Below are 16,284 nucleotides of genomic sequence, written 5' to 3' on the forward strand. Positions count from 1 at the left end.
CATGTAACTGTGGTAATGGAAAATGTCAGTATAAATGGGTATAATTTAGCATCTTACACTTGTAGATCTAGTATGGACAAAGAAGAAGTTGTCATTTTCATAAAACAAGGGTATAAATACAGAACTGTTGAAGTAAGCAAATTTTGTGTTGATCAGAGCTTTGAGGTTTGTGCAAGTGAACTTCAGCTAGATAATGTTGTGTTAACACTAGCAACAGTGTACAGGTCTCCACTAGGAGATTGGGAGCTATTCATAAAAGATGTTTGACACCCATTTAAGCTGTCTGTCAGACAAAAAGAAGAAGTTATTAATCTGTGGTGATTTCAATGTTAACTTTCTAAGCAATTGGGATAGGAAAAGTGAACTAGAAGTGTTGTTAACAACATATAACTTAGAATCAATGATCAATTTCCCTACGCATATAGCTCAGGAGTGTAGTACTCTAATAGATAATGCATTTGTACAGCAAGAGGATGTAGAACAAACAAATGCTTTACATGTGGTAAATGGATTATCTGACCATGATGCACAACTGATTCACTTATAAAACCTAACAGGGTGTACACTTCAGAAACCATCAAGTAAAAGTGTGAGGGTGCTCAACCCGGTATCTATAGATCACTTCAGAGTAAGTTTAGGAAACGTAAACTGGGAAGATGTATATAATGAGCCAAATGCTAATGACAAATGCAGCATATTTCTTGATAAATTTATATCCTTTTTCGAACATTGTTTTCAAAAAAAAAAAATTACTAAATGTAACACTACAAACTTTTCAAAGAAACTTTGGATTACTACAGGTATTAAAGTGTCTTCAGAAAGAAAAAGAAAACTGTATGAGTCAGCAAGAACTAGTAAAGATCCAGAAGTAGTTTTACACTATAAAAATTATTCTAACATTCTGAGAAAAGTTGTAAGGAGATCAAGAAATATGTATGTTAGTGAAGAAATTAACAACTCCAGCAATAAAATCAAATCAATAAGGAATGTTGTTAGAAGGGAGAAAGGAAAAGTAACCACTGGGGTAGGCAGTGTTACTGTTAAAGAGAATGAGACCATCTTAACCAACAGTACACAGGTAGCCAATGTATTTAACAATCACTGAGAAAAAATTGGTGAGAATAGTTCAAAAGAAAAATCCGTGCAGTACATGGAAGAGTTAGTTTTGAAAAATTTTAGTCAGATTAAGTTACATCTAACATCATCTTGTGAAATAAGGAAAATTATTAAATCTTTGAAAAATAAATGTTCTGTTGGAGTAGATGACATCTGAACAAGTTATTAAAACAATGTGGAGCAATTACAGCTGATGTTTTGAGTCACATATGTAATGCATCACTGACTTAGGGTATTTTCCCTGACATGTTGAAATATGCCATTGTCAGGCCTCTCTACAAAAAGAGGGAAACCACAGATGTCAATAATTACTGGCCAGCATCCTTGCTTACAGCATTTTCAAAAATCTTTGAGAAAGTAATGTACTCAAGAGTGGTTAGCCATCTCAACAGTAATGGGATATTTAGTAAATCACAGTTCGGATTTCATAAATGCTGTTCCACTGAGACAGCAATATACAATTTCACTGTCCACATAATAGAGTCTTGAAATAGTAAAATGTCACCAGTAGGAATATTCTGTGACTTATCCAAAGCATTTGATTGTGTGAACCATGACATTATGTTAGAGAAATTATAATTCTATGGTATAAATGGAACAGCATATGAGTGGTTTAAGTCATATCTACAGAACAGGAAGCAAAAACTCTCTTTGTATGCTTCAAGTGATTCAAAAGAGTTTGCCACTTCATCTAACTGGGGTGAAATTACATTAGGTGTTCCACAAGGTTCGAACATGGGTCCCCTCCTGTTCTTGATATATGTGAATGACTTCCTTTCTTATGTGAAACAAGATGCTGAACTAACACTGTTTGCTGATGATACAAGCATAATTACAAATCCAGTAAAAGAAAGTCCAATAGAAAATGATACAAATAAGGTCTTTGGAAAAGTTATTAATTGGTTTTCTGTGAATGGGCTTGCTCTGAACTTTGAAAAAACACAGTGCATCCAATTTTCTGCTGCAAAAAGTATAATTCCTTCAATAAACATAACACATCAAAAGAAGTCAGTAGCCAGGGTAGAGCATACTAAGTTTTTGGGTGTACATATAGATGAGAATCTTAATTGGAAAATTCATATTTTGGATCTCCTAAAGCGATTAGGTTCAGCAACTTTTGCAATCAGAATAATTGCCAATTTTGGGGATGTAGAAATTAGTAAGCTAACACACTTTGCATACTTCCACTCTCTGATGTCATACAGAATAATATTCTGGGGCAAATCAACACTTATGCAAAAGGTATTCACTGCTCAAAAGAAAGTAGTTAGAATAATTTGCGGGGTTCATAGTCGCACATCTTGTAGGCATCTGTTTAAAAGTTTAGGAATTCTTACAACTGCTTCACAGTACATTTACTCAGTAATGAAATTGTTCCTCAACAACATGGACCAGTTTAAAATCAGCAGTGACATTCATGATTACAATACCAGAAAAAAGAAAGACCTACACTATCCTTTACTTAACCTATCTTTGGCACAGAAAGGGATAAAATATGCTGCTATAAAACTTTTTGATAAATTACCCGATGAAATAAAATGTCTGACAGACAGCAGTAATTGTTTCAAAAACAAATTGAAATCATACTTCCTTGACAACTCCTTCTATACCATAGATGAATTCTTGAATATGAGTAAATAAATCTGGAGATATAATATATGCATTTTGTGCCATTTAAGCGAACAGGATAGATAATAGAAATATTTAGGTATAACATAGAGAGAGAGAGGAAAAAAAAAAAAAACTTGTTTCCTGTGTGCATTTCTTGTGCATTTGACACATTCCACATCATAACAGTTTTCCGTGCTATTGATCAATGGAACACGTAACTAGCTAACTAACTAACTAACTAGCTGCAGGTGTTTCCTTGCCAGAGATCCAGTTTCCTGCCAAGATACCCGTACACACCAATAGTGGCCAACGACTGTGGAACTATTTTCTTCATCCACATTCACATGCCTACACATATCTGTTGTGCACACCACCCATGGTGGGCCGGTGATCAGCCATCTGACTATGCAAATCAATCTGCCTACTTTTATAGGCTGTGCTGAGGCCACCAGCACGCAGAAGGTTCTACCACTATGGGCAATTTATACTGGTTGCTTGTGGTTCACCACTCAGAGCCTCACCATCCATTTTGGCAGCCTGTCAGTATTGCCGGATTCCTGAGGATCCATCCACTCCTGGTTGGGCTGTCACTCCAATCTCGTCACTAGCTCCTCGACTCTATGCCACCACACACTGTCATCACCATTGCATCCTGGGTGGCACTGCTGGCCAAGCGACACATCACAGCTGCCGCTGACGCCTGCCAATGCTATCACTGCCCAGAGCAATATTGCTGTTGCCAGCCCATTGACCTCACCAAGTCCCAGATGAGTGCTGTTGATTGAGTGGAGACTCACCAGTGGCCACTGATGCCTGCTCATGCCTGTCGATGCTGCCGCTGCCTCATTGGCCTACCAACACTGCCAGTTTCATCAGGCACCAGTTGCCCCCTCTCACAGAATCAACAACCATGCACCTGCCAAGCCCTGTTGAGCATCATCAAGTACCAGTCACTGCACCACACTGGTTCCAGACCAGATCCAAAACAGCCTTTTATATTGTGATACTATATGCCATGTTATTGTTATCCTTGTGCAATGACCTTCAGATGTCAGTGGGAATCACTGTTTACTTCCTGTGGCCTTCCCACCATGCAAGAACACAACAACTGGCGACAAAATGTTCCAACTTACTGCAACATATCGATTAGTGGTGTGGCTGTCAACTGGGATTCCTTGTGCCTCGCTTTTCACCATCACTGCCCACCTCGCACAGCTATCATCATCCAACCAGCAGCCATCGTTGGATGAGCCATGCTGCCACTCATTGCTAATGCCTGGCATCCTGGAACTGGCATCACCCTTGAGGTTGCACCTGGCAGCTTGTCCACACATGGACTAAGGATGGCAAGGGATGGCCCAGCTCTGCTGCAGCACCCCAGTGTTGGCAGCATGGCTGTCCACCCTAAGCACATTGCCATATCTGCTACCACTGTCCCAAGCACTTGCTGACATGCATAAGCTGGTGACAAGGTAGTTGCAGTACCTCCTTCTTCTTTTGCATCTACATTACCCTTCAGTGGTCAAGCCCATACCTCCCATTGGCATCAAAGATCCAGTCAGCCTTATCAGGTGTGTCTGGCTGCAGCCGATGACTGAATCCTCCCTCCAGTCACCTGCTGCTGACCCTTCGACTTCCGCTCAACTCATCCTGTGTGACAGATGGATGTCATTGGTTGAGCTCCTGCCTGCCATCAATCGCTGACACCCTGCAGGTGCTGCCTCACATCAATCTATATGGCACTCTTGCATGCCTTTTGCATCATCTTCAATATTTCCGTGTCCTAACCTGTTGTCCGCGTATTGGACATATTGCATGTTTCTGGCCCATGCATGTCTTCTGGGTACCTAGTCATAGTGCTTTCTTTCCCTGTGGTACTGCTTATTCATGATGTTGTTCTTTTTCTGCTCTTCTGCTTATAACAGACCCAGCAACATTTTGCCACCACTTTGGGCCTCCCTCTAAGCCTCCCTTTTTTGGCTTGTATGTTTTTCCGCATGCCGTGTGTTCTGGACAGTAGTCGCATCTTGGAGGCCATTGTCGGTGAAGCCTTCACTCCCCAGCCCATACTTTGCTTTTGGTGTTCTGAGTGTGCCCTCTGTCCCGACCCCTTCTATGCCCTCCAGGCATTCCCGTTCCCCCTCTTCCCTCTAAATTCCACTGAGTTGGCCCTGCCATCTCCTCAAAAAATGGTTCAAATGGCTCTGAGCACTATGGGACTTAACATCTATGGTCATCAGTCCCCTAGAACTTAGAACTACTTAAACCTAACTAACCTAAGGGCATCACACAACACTCAGTCATCACACATCTCCTCCTAAAGGGTGCGAGGTATTGGAGCTGCCCCAACATTACCCCCATGTTTTTTGGACTGTCTACAGGCACGGCTACAAGTGTTTCATTACCAAAGGTGCCAGTTTCCAGTAAGCTGCATGCATACCGCTGGTGTAGCGGCATAGTGATCATGGAACTATTTTCTTCATCCACGACTAAGTGACAGCACATACAAAGCACTTCAGAAAGTAAGTGTACTGTGGCCATAATGGGCTGCAGCTTTTTTTACTTTTTGAGGGTTGGCAACACTGAGCAGTACAGAGCAGCAGGAATCCCCTGACCAGTGCAATCATCACAAGAACCTGGTAGTATGTAAACTAATGTTTTAGTGTCCAGTTATGTGAAAGATGTTGGCAAGAAACCCCATCAAGTGCGAGCCACATACTGTACTGTAATCTGCTTCCTACTCGCAGAAGGAATAACACCTACTGAATCTTTTTCTCAAATTAAAATGGTTTACAGTGAAGGTGCTATCAACAGAACGAATATGTTTAAGTGGTGCATGGAGTTTAGTGGAGGCAGAACAAATGTTCATGATGAACAGAGGCATGGAAGACCTCCCAATTTGACTCATGAGTGGTGCAAAAAATCAAAGACACTGTTTGTGTAGACCACTGATTGGCAGTTGATGAAATTTTTGCAATGTTTTCACAAATTTCCAGAACACTCTTATGTGACACACTCACAGAAATGCTGGGATACTGGAAACTGTGTGCAAGATGGGTCCCAAAACAACTGACAGATCAGCATAAGAAAAATTTGGTCAATAGCAACTGCAAGTTTTTTTAGCAAATTTGAATTTGAAGGTGAGAATTTTCTGAGCTCTGCTGTGACTGGAGATGAAATGTGGGTGGCTTATTAAATGCCTGAGGCAAAAAGCCAGTCATGACAGTGGTATCACACCAATTCCCCACATGCCAAAAAATTCAAAACCACAATTTTGGTCAAAAAAATCATGGCTCCATTGTTTTGGGACTGAAAAGTCATAATTTTGGTCAAATTTCTGCCTCATGGGGAGACCATCAATGCACAAGAATATTGTGATACCCTAAATAAACTCAACAGGAGCAATCAGAACATTAGGAGGGGAACCTCAAAACATCAAGAGGGGAATACTGATGAGAGGAGTGTGCTTGTTGCACGACAATGCTCATTCTCACCAGCCTTACCCCCCATGGCACTCTTGCACTAATTTTGGCTGGGATGTTTTGAACCAGACCCCCATATTTTCCTGATTCAGTAACTTCAGATTATCATCTTTTCACTTCCCTTTAAGTCATGCATGAGAGGAATTAAATTTTATACCTACAAGAAGGTGCAGGAAGACATTCTGAAGTGGGGAAAGGAGCTGGCAGAAGAGTTCTTTGAAGATGGCATAAAGAAGCCTGTGCCATTGCTCTCCACCTGCATTGAGCCTATAACAAGTCACCTTCCTCTAACATTGCCCTGCTTAAGCGCTGGCAGGTCGATAGAAACACAGACAGACACATACATACACACAAAATTCAAGCTTTCGCAACAAACTGTTGCCTCATCAGGAAAGAGGGAAGGAGAGGGGAAGACGAAAGGAAGTGGGTTTTAAGGGAGAGGGTAAGGAGTCATTCCAATCCCGGGAGCAGAAAGACTTACCTTAGGGGGAAAAAAGGACAGGTATACACTCGCACACACGCACATATCCATCCACACATACAGACACAAGCAGACATATTTAAAGACAAAGAGTTTGGGCAGAGATGTCAGTCGAGGCAGAAGTGTAGAGGCAAAGAAGTTGTTGAAAGACAGGTGAGGTATGAGTGGCGGCAACTTGAAATTAGCGGAGATTGAGGCCTGGCGGATGACGAGAAGAGAGGATATACTGAAGGGCAAGTTCCCATCTCCGGAGTTCGGATAGGTTGGTGTTGGTGGGAAGTATCCAGATAACCCGGACGGTGTAACACTGTGCCAAGATGTGCTGGCTGTGCACCAAGGCATGTTTAGCCACAGGGTGATCCTCATTACCAACAAACACTGTCTGCCTGTGTCCATTCATGCGAATGGACAGTTTGTTGCTGGTCATTCCCACATAGAATGCATCACAGTGTAGGCAGGTCAGTTGGTAAATCACGTGGGTGCTTTCACACGTGGCTCTGCCTTTGATCGTGTACACCTTCCGGGTTACAGGACTGGAGTAGGTGGTGGTGGGAGGGTGCATGGGACAGGTTTTGCATCGGGGGCGGTTACAAGGATACGAGCCAGAGGGTAGGGAAGGTGGTTTGGGGATTTCATAGGGATGAACTAACAGGTTACGAAGGTTAGGTGGACAGCGGAAAGACACTCTTGGTGGAGTGGGGAGGATTTCATGAAGGATGGGTCTCATTTCAGGGCAGGATTTGAGGAAGTCGTATCCCTGCTGGAGAGCCACATTCAGAGTCTGGTCCAGTCCCGGAAAGTATCCTGTCACAAGTGGGGCACTTTTGTGGTTCTTCTGTGGGGGATTCTGGGTTTGAGGGGACGAGGAAGTGGCTCTGGTTATTTGCTTCTGTACCAGGTCGGGAGGGTAGTTGCGGGATGCGAAAGCTGTTTTCAGGTTGTTGGTGTACTGATTCAGGGATTCCGGACTGGAGCAGATTCGTTTGCCACGAAGACCTAGGCTGTAGGGAAGGGACCGTTTGATGTGGAATGGGTGGCAGCTGTCATAATGGAGGTACTGTTGCTTGTTGGTGGGTTTGATGTGGACGGACGTGTGAAGTTGGCCATTGGACAGGTGGAGGTCAACGTCAAGGAAAGTGGCATGGGATTTGGAATAGGACCAGGTGAATCTGATGGAACCAAAGGAGTTGAGGTTGGAGAGGAAATTCTGGAGTTCTTCTTCACTGTGAGTCCAGATCATAAAGATGTCATCAATAAATCTGTACCAAACTTTGGGTTGGCAGACTCGGGTAACCAAGAAGGCTTCCTCTAAGCGACCCATGAATAGGTTGGCATACGAGGGGGGCATCCTGGTACCCATGGCTGTTCCCTTTAATTGTTGGTATGTCTGGCCTTCAAAAGTGAAGAAGTTGTGAGTCAGGATGAAGCTGGCCAAGGTAATGAGGAAAGAGGTTTTAGGTAGGGTGGTAGGTGATCGGCGTGAAAGGAAATGCTCCATCGCAGCGAGGCCCTGGACGTGCGGAATATTTGTGTATAAGGACGTGGCATCCTTAATAAAAGTCCTTAATCTTTCCTCTCCCACATCCACACCGGCTGTTCAGAGCATCCTCCTACAGGCCAACCGTAAATTAGAACAGCATGCCACCCTCCACCTCAAAAAACTATCCAATCTCCTGGTTTCCCACCTCCGGAAAGGTAACTCGCTCACCCTTCACAACCTTTCCAGCAAACCTCCACCTCCTCTCACTGCACACAAACCCAGTCTCTCCCATCTACTCAATCTCCCACTTCCAGCTCCACTCCCTCCAAAACCTCAAAATTCCGATCAACACAATCTGGAAGCACAACACCCTAATTCAGTAGTTAACCTTTCCTCCAAACCTCTCTCCCAATCTGAAACCTCTGTCCTATCCAAAGGCCTCACCTTCAGCCCCACTCCCAGATTCAACCAAACAGCCCTCGTCAAAGATTTACTGTCCTACACCCGTATTCTCTGCTGGAAGTATCACTTTGCCACAAAGAAAAATGATCCTAATCCTACTCCTAATGATCCGACTTCTCAAGACACCATCCAAATTGAACCCTGCCTGGAACAGTTCCGTCCTCCGTCACAGCGGGACCCACCTCCTCTTCCTCAAAATCACCCTCTCCAAACCTTCCAGGAATTTCTGACTTCCAGCCTTGCATCTCAATCCTTCTTAAAAAACCTTAATCCTACATCCAACATCACCACTGCTGAAGCCCAGGCTATCCGTGATCTGAAGGCTGACCGATCCATTGTCATTCTTCCGGCGGACAAGGGTTCCACAACCGTGGTACTTGATCGTCGGGAGTATGTGGCTGAGGGACTGCGTCAGCTTTCAGACAACACCACATACAAAGTTTGCCAAGGTAACCCCATTCCCGATGTCCAGGCGGAGCTTCAAGGAATCCTCAGAACCTTAGGCCCCCTGCAAAACCTTTCACCTGACTCCATCAACCTCCTGACCCCACCGACACCCCGCACCCCTACCTTCTACCTTCTTCGTAAAATCCACAAACCCAATCATCCCGGCCGCCCCATTGTAGCTGGTTACCAAGCCCCCACAGAACGTATCTCTGCCTACGTAGATCAACACCTTCAACCCATTACATGCAGTCTCCCATCCTTCATCAAAGACACCAACCACTTTCTTGAACGCCTGGAATCCTTACCCAATCTGTTACCTCCGGAAACCATCCTTGTAACCATTGATGCCACGTCCTTATACACAAATATTCCGCACGTCCAGGGCCTCGCTGCGATGGAGCATTTCCTTTCACGCCGATCACCTACCACCCTACCTAAAACCTCTTTCCTCATTACCTTAGCCAGCTTCATCCTGACTCACAACTTCTTCACTTTTGAAGGCCAGACATACCAACAATTAAAGGGAACAGCCATGGGTACCAGGATGGCCCCCTCGTATGCCAACCTATTCATGGGTCGCTTAGAGGAAGCCTTCTTGGTTACCCGAGTCTGCCAACCCAAAGTTTGGTACAGATTTATTGATGACATCTTTATGATCTGGACTCACAGTGAAGAAGAACTCCAGAATTTCCCCTCCAACCTCAACTCCTTTGGTTCCATCAGATTCACCTGGTCCTATTCCAAATCCCATGCCACTTTCCTTGACGTTGACCTCCACCTGTCCAATGGCCAACTTCACACGTCCGTCCACATCAAACCCACCAACAAGCAACAGTACCTCCATTATGACAGCTGCCACCCATTCCACATCAAACGGTCCCTTCCCTACAGCCTAGGTCTTCGTGGCAAACGAATCTGCTCCAGTCCGGAATCCCTGAATCAGTACACCAACAACCTGAAAACAGCTTTCGCATCCCGCAACTACCCTCCCGACCTGGTACAGAAGCAAATAACCAGAGCCACTTCCTCGTCCCCTCAAACCCAGAATCCCCCACAGAAGAACCACAAAAGTGCCCCACTTGTGACAGGATACTTTCCGGGACTGGACCAGACTCTGAATGTGGCTCTCCAGCAGGGATACGACTTCCTCAAATCCTGCCCTGAAATGAGACCCATCCTTCATGAAATCCTCCCCACTCCGCCAAGAGTGTCTTTCCGCCGTCCACCTAACCTTCATAACCTGTTAGTTCATCCCTATGAAATCCCCAAACCACCTTCCCTATCCTCTGGCTCGTATCCTTGTAACCGCCCCCGATGCAAAACCTGTCCCATGCACCCTCCCACCACCACCTACTCCAGTCCTGTAACCCGGAAGGTGTACACGATCAAAGGCAGAGCCACGTGTGAAAGCACCCACGTGATTTACCAACTGACCTGCCTACACTGTGATGCATTCTATGTGGGAATGACCAGCAACAAACTGTCCATTCGCATGAATGGACACAGGCAGACAGTGTTTGTTGGTAATGAGGATCACCCTGTGGCTAAACATGCCTTGGTGCACAGCCAGCACATCTTGGCACAGTGTTACACCGTCCGGGTTATCTGGATACTTCCCACCAACACCAACCTATCCGAACTCCGGAGATGGGAACTTGCCCTTCAGTATATCCTCTCTTCTCGTCATCCGCCAGGCCTCAATCTCCGCTAATTCCAAGTTGCCGCCACTCATACCTCACCTGTCTTTCAACAACTTCTTTGCCTCTACACTTCTGCCTCGACTGACATCTCTGCCCAAACTCTTTGTCTTTAAATATGTCTGCTTGTGTCTGTATGTGTGGATGGATATGTGCGTGTGTGCGAGTGTATACCTGTCCTTTTTTCCCCCTAAGGTAAGTCTTTCCGCTCCCGGGATTGGAATGACTCCTTACCCTCTACCTTAAAACCCACTTCCTTTCGTCTTCCCCTCTCCTTCCCTCTTTCCTGATGAGGCAACAGTTTGTTGCGAAAGCTTGAATTTTGTGTGTATGTTTGTGTTTGTTTGTGTGTCTATCGACCTGCCAGCGCTTTCGTTCGGTAAGTCACCTCATCTTTGATTTTATATATAATTTTTCCCACGTGGAATGTTTCCTTCTATTATATTGATATCATTAATTTGAATCCAACAATTACGTTTGTTATTGTCACTGTTGCATTTCGAAATCTTTTCTGTCGTCTTATTTTCCTCTTTCTGTTTTTGCCAGTAGTTTCACTTTGTATTCACCTTCTCCTTTTCACCGTAATCTGCTATACTATTTTATCCCGCCTATATATATACTCAATAATACGTAACCCACTTCCAAACCATAACCAAAAAAATTTTTTTGCCGCTTTCAGCACTACCGCCGCTATAATATCCACCGTTTCTAGTTCACAAACAAAACAACCATTTTGGCCAGTTCTAATAACTTTCGCTTTATTTCCATTTCCGTTTTTCCCACATCACTTAAAATTTTTAGCCGCTTCCCACAGGTTTTAACGTCATTATTTCTTCGTCAGACAATTGTTAGCCTCATTTTCATAATCTGCGACCACAATACCACTCCTTTTAATATACTACACGCAGTTTTTTCGAAATTTTCCCGAATTTCTCCGTCCTTTAACGTGCTTTGGCGGCAACACAACCACCTAACCTTTATGCACATCGTTGTCTACCAACCCAAGTCCAACATAGCCCAGCTGTAACCAACACCTTTTCGCCTTTTTTCATTCCAGATCTCCAGTTACTTTCCGGTTCACCTTTATCTCTCCCCATATATTTTTATTTTCATTTTCATTTCACCTCATGTTACACTTTCCACCTTCTAATACCATGACACCCTCACAACACCCCCACAACGACCCCATTAAGTTTTATTTACATTCCCTCCGCAAACATGCCTTCGCCCTAGCCAGATTACGCTCTCATATTCTATTTTCTCAGGCTTGTCTGACATTTGGCATCACCCCCAAAGGCCTCACACTTAAAGTTCCCATCTCTGGCTGCAACCCTTCCTTCCATCAGTCCCTATACCAGTTCCAAACTGAACAATCCATTGCCCTCACCCACCTAATCCTCCACCTACACATCAACTCAGCCAATGAACACACCCGTCAACTCCTATCCTTAATAAAAGTCCTTAATCTTTCCTCTCCCACATCCACACCGGCTGTTCAGAGCATCCTCCTACAGGCCAACCGTAAATTAGAACAGCATGCCACCCTCCACCTCAAAAAACTATCCAATCTCCTGGTTTCCCACCTCCGGAAAGGTAACTCGCTCACCCTTCACAACCTTTCCAGCAAACCTCCACCTCCTCTCATTGCACACAAACCCAGTCTCTCCCATCTACTCAATCTCCCACTTCCAGCTCCACTCCCTCCAAAACCTCAAAATTCCGATCAACACAATCTGGAAGCACAACACCCTAATTCAGTAGTTAACCTTTCCTCCAAACCTCTCTCCCAATCTGAAACCTCTGTCCTATCCAAAGGCCTCACCTTCAGCCCCACTCCCAGATTCAACCAAACAGCCCTCGTCAAAGATTTACTGTCCTACACCCGTATTCTCTGCTGGAAGTATCACTTTGCCACAAAGAAAAATGATCCTAATCCTACTCCTAATGATCCGACTTCTCAAGACACCATCCAAATTGAACCCTGCCTGGAACAGTTCCGTCCTACGTCACAGCGGGACCCACCTCCTCTTCCTCAAAATCACCCTCTCCAAACCTTCCAGGAATTTCTGACTTCCAGCCTTGCATCTCAATCCTTCTTAAAAAACCTTAATCCTACACCCAACATCACCACTGCTGAAGCCCAGGCTATCCGTGATCTGAAGGCTGACCGATCCATTGTCATTCTTCCGGCGGACAAGGGTTCCACAACCGTGGTACTTGATCGTCGGGAGTATGTGGCTGAGGGACTGCGTCAGCTTTCAGACAACACCACATACAAAGTTTGCCAAGGTAACCCCATTCCCGATGTCCAGGCGGAGCTTCAAGGAATCCTCAGAACCTTAGGCCCCCTGCAAAACCTTTCACCTGACTCCATCAACCTCCTGACCCCACCGACACCCCGCACCCCTACCTTCTACCTTCTTCGTAAAATCCACAAACCCAATCATCCCGGCCGCCCCATTGTAGCTGGTTACCAAGCCCCCACAGAACGTATCTCTGCCTACGTAGATCAACACCTTCAACCCATTACATGCAGTCTCCCATCCTTCATCAAAGACACCAACCACTTTCTTGAACGCCTGGAATCCTTACCCAATCTGTTACCTCCGGAAACCATCCTTGTAACCATTGATGCCACGTCCTTATACACAAATATTCCGCACGTCCAGGGCCTCGCTGCGATGGAGCATTTCCTTTCACGCCGATCACCTACCACCCTACCTAAAACCTCTTTCCTCATTACCTTAGCCAGCTTCATCCTGACTCACAACTTCTTCACTTTTGAAGGCCAGACATACCAACAATTAAAGGGAACAGCCATGGGTACCAGGATGGCCCCCTCGTATGCCAACCTATTCATGGGTCGCTTAGAGGAAGCCTTCTTGGTTACCCGAGTCTGCCAACCCAAAGTTTGGTACAGATTTATTGATGACATCTTTATGATCTGGACTCACAGTGAAGAAGAACTCCAGAATTTCCTCTCCAACCTCAACTCCTTTGGTTCCATCAGATTCACCTGGTCCTATTCCAAATCCCATGCCACTTTCCTTGACGTTGACCTCCACCTGTCCAATGGCCAACTTCACACGTCCGTCCACATCAAACCCACCAACAAGCAACAGTACCTCCATTATGACAGCTGCCACCCATTCCACATCAAACGGTCCCTTCCCTACAGCCTAGGTCTTCGTGGCAAACGAATCTGCTCCAGTCCGGAATCCCTGAATCAGTACACCAACAACCTGAAAACAGCTTTCGCATCCCGCAACTACCCTCCCGACCTGGTACAGAAGCAAATAACCAGAGCCACTTCCTCGTCCCCTCAAACCCAGAATCCCCCACAGAAGAACCACAAAAGTGCCCCACTTGTGACAGGATACTTTCCGGGACTGGACCAGACTCTGAATGTGGCTCTCCAGCAGGGATACGACTTCCTCAAATCCTGCCCTGAAATGAGATCCATCCTTCATGAAATCCTCCCCACTCCGCCAAGAGTGTCTTTCCGCCGTCCACCTAACCTTCGTAACCTGTTAGTTCATCCCTATGAAATCCCCAAACCACCTTCCCTACCCTCTGGCTCGTATCCTTGTAACCGCCCTCGATGCAAAACCTGTCCCATGCACCCTCCCACCACCACCTACTCCAGTCCTGTAACCCGGAAGGTGTACACGATCAAAGGCAGAGCCACGTGTGAAAGCACCCACGTGATTTACCAACTGACCTGCCTACACTGTGATGCATTCTATGTGGGAATGACCAGCAACAAACTGTCCATTCGCATGAATGGACACAGGCAGACAGTGTTTGTTGGTAATGAGGATCACCCTGTGGCTAAACATGCCTTGGTGCACAGCCAGCACATCTTGGCACAGTGTTACACCGTCCGGGTTATCTGGATACTTCCCACCAACACCAACCTATCCGAACTCCGGAGATGGGAACTTGCCCTTCAGTATATCCTCTCTTCTCGTCATCCGCCAGGCCTCAATCTCCGCTAATTTCAAGTTGCCGCCACTCATACCTCACCTGTCTTTCAACAACTTCTTTGCCTCTACACTTCTGCCTCGACTGACATCTCTGCCCAAACTCTTTGTCTTTAAATATGTCTGCTTGTGTCTGTATGTGTGGATGGATATGTGCGTGTGTGCGAGTGTATACCTGTCCTTTTTTCCCCCTAAGGTAAGTCTTTCCGCTCCCGGGATTGGAATGACTCCTTACCCTCTCCCTTAAAACCCACATCCTTTCGTCTTTCCCTCTCCTTCCCTCTTTCCTGATGAGGCAACAGTTTGTTGCGAAAGCTTGAATTTTGTGTGTATGTTTGTGTTTGTTTGTGTGTCTATCGACCTGCCAGCGCTTTTGTTTGGTAAGTCACCATCTTTGTTTTTATTCCACATGGGAAAAATATATCTAAAAACAAAGATGATGTGACTTACCAAAGGAAAGCGCTGGCACGTCAATAGACACACAAGCAAACACAAACATACGCACAAAATTCTAATTGATTGGCGGCAGTGTACAATCGACTCCGACTTACTTTAGGTTATTTTAACTTATTTCGAAAGCAACCAGGCCCCATACGCAAAATAAATTGCCGAAACTGGTTGACTTTAGGTTATTTTATCTTATTTCGAAAGCAACCAGGCCCCATTTAGAATTTTGTGTGTATGTTTGTGTGTCTATGGACGTGCCAGCGCTTTCGTATGGTAAGTCACATCATCTTTCTTTTTAGATATATTTTTTTCCCCACGTGGAATATTTCCTTCTATATATATAAGAACAATGATGATGTGACTTACCAAATGAAAGTGCTGGCAGGTTGACAGACACACAAACAAACACAAACATACACACAAAATTCAAGCTTTCGCAACAAACTGTTGCGTCATCAGGACAGAGGGAAGGAGAGGGAAAGACGAAAGGATGTGGGTTTTAAGGGAGAGGGTAAGGAGTCATTCCAATCCCGGGAGCGGAAAGAGTTTGGGCAAACTCTTTGTCTTTAAATATGTCTGCTTGTGTCTGTATATGTGTGGATGGATATGTGTGTGTGTGCGAGTGTATACCCGTCCTTTTTTCCCCCTAAGGTAAGTCTTTCCGCTCCCGGGATTGGAATGACTCCTTACCCTCTCCCTTAAAACCCACATCCTTTCGTCTTTCCCTCTCCTTCCCTCTTTCCTGATGAGGCAACAGTTTGTTGCGAAAGCTTGAATTTTGTGTGTATGTTTGTGTTTGTTTGTGTGTCTGTCGACCTGCCAGCACTTTCATTTGGTAAGTCACATCATCTTTGTTTTTAGATATATATTTCCTACGTGGAATGTTTCCCTCTATATATATATAATAAAAACTAAACGAGCAGCAATAGAAATACACCGTTTGTTGCAATATGCTTGGGACAACAGTACATTTTCAGGCAGACAAACTTTCGAAATTACAGTAGTTACAATTTTCAACAACAGATGGCGCTGCGGTCTGGGAAACTCTATAGTACGATATTTTCCACATATCCACCAT

Source organism: Schistocerca americana, chromosome 5, assembly GCF_021461395.2.
Source record: "Schistocerca americana isolate TAMUIC-IGC-003095 chromosome 5, iqSchAmer2.1, whole genome shotgun sequence".
NCBI lineage: Eukaryota > Metazoa > Arthropoda > Insecta > Orthoptera > Acrididae > Schistocerca > Schistocerca americana.